We start from the raw sequence: 5,881 nt of genomic DNA, 5'->3' as shown, positions 1-5,881 counted from the left end.
CCCTTGACATCAGGCTGCTCTGCCATGGTGTTTGTTGAAGGACACCTGAAAATCTGCTCCCACAGTTAATTTACAGGGCCAGGGAACTCCCTTGTTTCCAGAAGCAATTGGGGAAGGAAACAGAGAAATGGCATAATAATCACTTTCTAATATTGTGGTTTGGGCCTATTTCTTGTTGCTGAGGGTGACCCAGGCCCAAAGAAAGCAAATGACGGAGGCAATTAGAGGCAGTCTGTCTTTGAAGTGACTTTTTTTTTTTTTTTTTAAATAACGGTGCTTGTATATGTACTTGTGTAGTGCTGGTCTCAGGGCTGAAAAAAACCCAAAACATCTGTAACCTGGAAGCCCAGGGAAAGACAAGGGAGCTCCTGTTGAATTCTTTCCTGGAGTATCAAAGGGACATTTGGCATTCAGGTAGGCAAAAGTGTACAGATGCGCAAGCAGAATAACCATGGGTGCTATCTAACCTGGAGATACAGGCATGCGAGCAGAGAATGCAAGAAAAGGCTGAGCACTTTATCGCTGTCCCAGACGGGCCAGGAAGGCTCATGCTCAGTAACTGGACCTGCTGTGTCATTGCTGGCTGGAGTCACAGGGCTTTGCTTTCTCCCCAAAAGTACAGCAGTAGCGCGGCGGAGTGGGCATGGCACCGCTAATGACTGAATCGCTTAACCTCACTGTTAGCTGCTCAACAAGCCTTTGCTAAATGAACCAACAGTTGCAACTCTTCTCTGCAGGGAGAAAAAGGTTTCACTTTCCTTCCAAATTTAAAGTGTGAGTTTGCGGGGTTAGAGCTGGGAAACACAGAGCCTGTCTGGGCAAAAGGGAAACTCACAGTACTTATCAGAGCCGCTTTTCTTCTGCTCCAGTCTCTGGGAGTGGGACTAGCTGCGGCTTTGGCAGTTCTGCCTCAAAGCAGCACTGGCTGGCTAAGGTGTAGGATCCACAGCGTGTCCTTCTACCACAGCCAAAGGGCTGCCATCGTTCTCCTCATTCGCAAGCTCAGAAATTCCCTTCTTGGGGTCTTGCAAGGTGCTGACCAGCGGGACTGGACTGAAGAACAAGTTGTCACCAACCGTACTGCAGACCCCATAGACGAACTGATTATGTTCATGTTCCTGAAATTCGTTTTGTTCCACTGGATTGCTCAGGGATCTGCTAGTGCTTTTCATCCTTTTGCTCCCACCCTTCCTGCCAGACACTGCTTCCTCGCAGGGTCCCCTGTTCCTGCAGTTCCCACGGAGTTCAGCTTAAAGGAGATTCTTCTTTGTTTTGCTCTAGGCAGGAGCACGGGGTTTTGTATATCTTTCTCTTTGTGGCAGGCACACGTGTATTCCTGCCTAAGCAGGTTAGCAGGAGAAGGGGCTCTTTGAGCCAAAGGAGTGCTTTACAGGGAGGAAGGAGAGCTGCTCATAGCTGGTTGAGTTCAAGTTACTGTCAGAAGAGTTGCAAGTAAAACCTCCACCAAATATTTTCTTACCCAAAGCAATGTTCCAACATTGGTCTTATTTTCCATCCCGATGCATCATGGGGTTTTTGCTAGAGCTCTGCCATACCCAACAGGTAGAAAGGTCTGTCCATTAACTAGGTTTACATTGATAATTATATGGTGTCTGTGGCCTCCTGTTATCCAGAGAGGTATTATTCCTTCAGACCAATCTGGATAACTGTTGGCTGATATGCACTTGCTGTGCGAGTGCATGGAAGTGTGTGTTGGTAGAATAYGGCTTTTTTTTCAACAAAACAATCTGGTGTAGAGTAGGCAAAGACTGACTGTGGGTCAAGCACAATAAGTCACAGCCTGAAAGATCTAAGCAGGATGTTTACAGTCTGTGGACCAACTCGGACAAAAGTGTTACAACTACAGCGCGCTACTGGCCACTTGGAGCGTGCAAACATATTAGTCACCATAAATGGCACAACAGCTCTCTGTGGCACTCCTGAGACTCTGAAAGGCAGGTATTAGAAAAGGGCACAGGAGGAAAAAGTGGCAACCTAACACAAGCTTCCAGGCTGGCCAGCAATATTTGATACTCCAGTTCATCACTTAAAAGACCAGAATATAATTCCTTTTGTAATCGAGATGGAAAGGCATGCGGTCTGGACTAGTAGTGAAAAGGCTGGCTGATATTAACTCCAACCATTACCAAGTGTCAAGTACTCCCTAAGATGGCTCACGCGTCAATTTGAGAAGTCACCTGGTGGCAGTGGGTCACCAGCTCCCTCTACAGTCGATCAGGACAAAGACGGACCCCTGCAGAACCGCTACAGCAGATGCATAACAAAAAGAGTCCCATTAAACTTCCATCAAGAAGCAGATTTTTCCTCCTCGTCGCTGGCAATAATTATTCCACTAGACACCGAGTCCTTTGCGAGTCCTTTGTCTTCCTCCACGGCGAGAGGTCTGGCTGGCCCGCTCCCCCATCCGGAGGTGAATCAAGAAATGGCTGCAATTGTATTAGCTTTCCCCGAGACAGACAGGAACGTGTCCTTTGTTTCCTTCCAGGGAAACAAAGGGCTCTAGACAGAGTGATTCAGGGAAAGGTAGGCGCCACTGGGCTACAGGAAAAGTTCAGCAGCCCGGAACCAGGTGAATGTTTGAAAACAAAGTGCCAGCGCCATGTGAAATGTCAATACTTCACAAAGGCAGCACACGCCGGCGAGCGAGGGGAGCGCGCGAGCCGGCACGAGCAGGACGAGCAGACTTGCCTACCCACTGACGTCCCAGAATACCAAAGCTTTACACTTCGGGGGAAGCGCGCGGTTCGGATGACACATGGATAGATTATATATACAATGACATGGATACAGCAGGATGAAAACCCACGTGCAGGTGGGGCTGCAGGGCTAGAGGAACAGGCTAACGAGAGAAACCGCGTCGGGAACGGGAAACTGCTGAATTCTCATCGTTGCCCTGACACCTGTCATTTAACCTCTTTGTCTCAGTATTCCTCTGTCTGCAGGAGGAGGAATAATAATTTCTGGAGCAGCAAGAAGGGACTGCTTAGGAAACAAACATCTTTCTCGGAAACCTCTGTCAGGCAGAGCAGCTATAGCTCCCCTCAGCTCCTAGCTCTCTTCACCTGTGATGCTGAGAACTCATTGTCCGGGGAAACAGCATTTTCTTTTGTCCTTTTGCTAGTAATATATTCTCTACTTTGTACTTAATGAACATTTTGTTCCTTCGTTCTGAGATTTCTCAATATTTGGAGGTGAGAGAAATATGTTCCCCCTGGTCCTATCCGTATGAGACATATTCTTCCAAAGACAATCCAAATCACAGGCAGGGGGCCGGGTATGTGTAAAAGTGGGCAAGCTGTTCGCTCCTCACAATAATTAGAGAGTGTTTCAATGCCAAGGAAAAAGAAGAAAAGAGTTGCACCTGCTTGCATTTCCCAGTCCCCCTTGGTGGCGTGGTCCTGCCAGAGGACACCCGGCTGGCTCATTACTTTCAGTTCAGTTCGGGCTGAGCTGACCAGAGGGAAGGTGGTGGGTGTGTGGTGAGGGGGAGAGCTGGGGAGGACACCGAGCCACACTATCCATCAGCCAAAAGTTCCTGAACTGGATTCCTAATATTTACCTACGTTTTCTGTTTGCAAAATATGCTGGTGTCACGTAGCTCTAGAAGTTGAAAAACCTTTGTCGTTCCCTAAACTGCTATAGACTCAGGCACTCAGCTGTTCTACGCTGCTCGAACAATATGCTTCGCTCAGGTCAGACCATCACGTTGATCATTACTGGCGTGGAGATAGCACACAGGGATGAGGTCCTCTTTGTGCTAGACTCCTGCCCTAAGAATTTAGGCTATACAGTGGACAGTGTTTGGCCCCTTGCTGCGTTTGGCAATGGACCACTTCAGAGTATATGGACAAACAGTGGGAAAAAGAAGTGGGGGGGAGAGGACAAAGCACGAGAAAGGGTCAGTTTTCCCTACTTAATAATTACATCTTAATATAGAAGGGTCACACTTTTTCTCTGTGCATCCCTGTATCAGAATGACAGCTAATGCAGTAGCTTATCTATGAAAACCTGACCTGGGACTAACACACGTACCAGAGGGCACCGTTCACTACCCCAGGTAGTGAACGGGTTTATCCCAGGAGGTTCTCTTCTTTGCAAATTACCTGAGGCACTGTAATTTCTGAAATGTGATATTATAACAGACTATTTGCTATTTCTACAGAACTCACTTGACCCTTTTGCTGTCTCTGCCTCTGAACTGTTTGGCAGTACTTCTTTGGAGGAACTACAGCAGCAAACTCGGATGCCAGGACTTGGAGATAAGCAGCCAGCAAAACAACCAATTTCCATACAGTATATGGAAAAGAGAGGAGAAGAAAAACACTGGGAATCCCTAATGAACCTGGGTGAAAAACAGGATAAGCAAGTAGCAAAATAGAATAGATTGCTAGGGCACAGCAAGTTTTAACAACAGATCTAGTGGGTAGATGAGGGGAAAAGAAAGAGCAGAAGCAGGAAAAGAAGATGGGAAGAAAGTAAGGATATCGGAGCATTTTGTCCAGTGGGGAGGATGTTTCAGAAGCATTTCACTTCCTTATTATATAGATAGTGCCAGCTCAAAACAGAGCAACAATCYGTCTAGTCGAGTAACCTACTGTCTGGTACTGGATGTTTCAGAATGAGGTTACTTGCTCTGAAATAAGGATCTTTAAGCACTTCTTGCTCATGACACCCAATACAATGCAACAATCAAACAACGACAAACATCACCGCATTTAATTTATAATTTCAGGCAAGTGCTAGGTATTTGTTTTGATGCAACACAGTGGGCAATCCCATCTGTTCCCACGCAGAAAGAAAGACCTTGTACCATTTTCGCATTAGTGCAAGTGCGCCCCACGTTACTACAATTACTCGACTTGTTTTCTCACCCTCTGTTGCAGTGAGTTTCTCAGATTAATGCACACCCTGTTCTCCGTGTTTGTTCCTCTCAGCCCTTAATTTGTCAACCAATCCACAGGCATGGGGTTTATAGGATGGAGTAGGGGGTTGCCCCCCGCTCCCCTCCACAGCCCTAGGGCTTCTTTTGCCTCTGCCATACAGGGCACTGTGCATAAGTAGCCACCCCACAGGTCAACCGGGAAGGGGCAACCACAGACCCCCTGGCCCATGTCAGGAAATGCCACTCGTCTCAGCCTGGGCACAGCCCGGCAGGCTGACCTCGCCCATCCTGCCTGCAGTGGTCCCTGCTCCATTGTCACTACCCAAACTGATACCTGCTCCATCAACACCCCCCAATGCCGCCTGCTCCCTCACCCCCACCTGCAGGCTGGTCCCTGTTCTGCCGTGCCCACCGACTGCTCCCTGCCCCATCTCTCCCGCCCCACACGCTGGTTCTTGCTCCAGCACCCCTGCAGCGTGGTCCCAGCTCCACCACGCCCATCCGGTCCCGGCACCAGCACCCAGGCTCCCCCGGGCTGCAACTCGCTCCACCATCCCCAGCCAGCCGACTGCCCGTGCCCACATCCCGTTTATGGACCGGTTCCTACTCCATCGGTCCGGCAGCACCCGAGTACTGCTCGCTTTCCAGACCGGTATCTGCTTTAGCATCTCTAAAAGGACCGGTACCTGGTCCCACATCCCTACCCGGACCAGTACCCGCTCTAGCATCTCGACCTGCACCAGTTTCTGGTCCGGCACCCCTAGCCGGGCTGGTACCTGCTCCAGCATCCTACTGGATCAGTACCTCGACACCTCTACCGGCACCGGTACCCGCACTTGCTCCAGCACCTCCACCGGGACCGGTACCTCAGCACCTCGAACGGGACTGGTACCGGTACCGGTACCGGTACCGACCCCTGCTGCAGCGGCCCCGCCGGGACCGGCGCGGCTGCCCCGGCCCCGCAGCGCCCCCCGCCGC

This window comes from Apteryx rowi, unplaced genomic scaffold (genome assembly GCF_003343035.1).
Source record: "Apteryx rowi isolate R43461 unplaced genomic scaffold, aptRow1 scaffold_11, whole genome shotgun sequence".
Classification (NCBI taxonomy): Eukaryota; Metazoa; Chordata; class Aves; order Apterygiformes; family Apterygidae; genus Apteryx; species Apteryx rowi.
Note: the sequence above shows the minus strand (reverse complement) of the source record.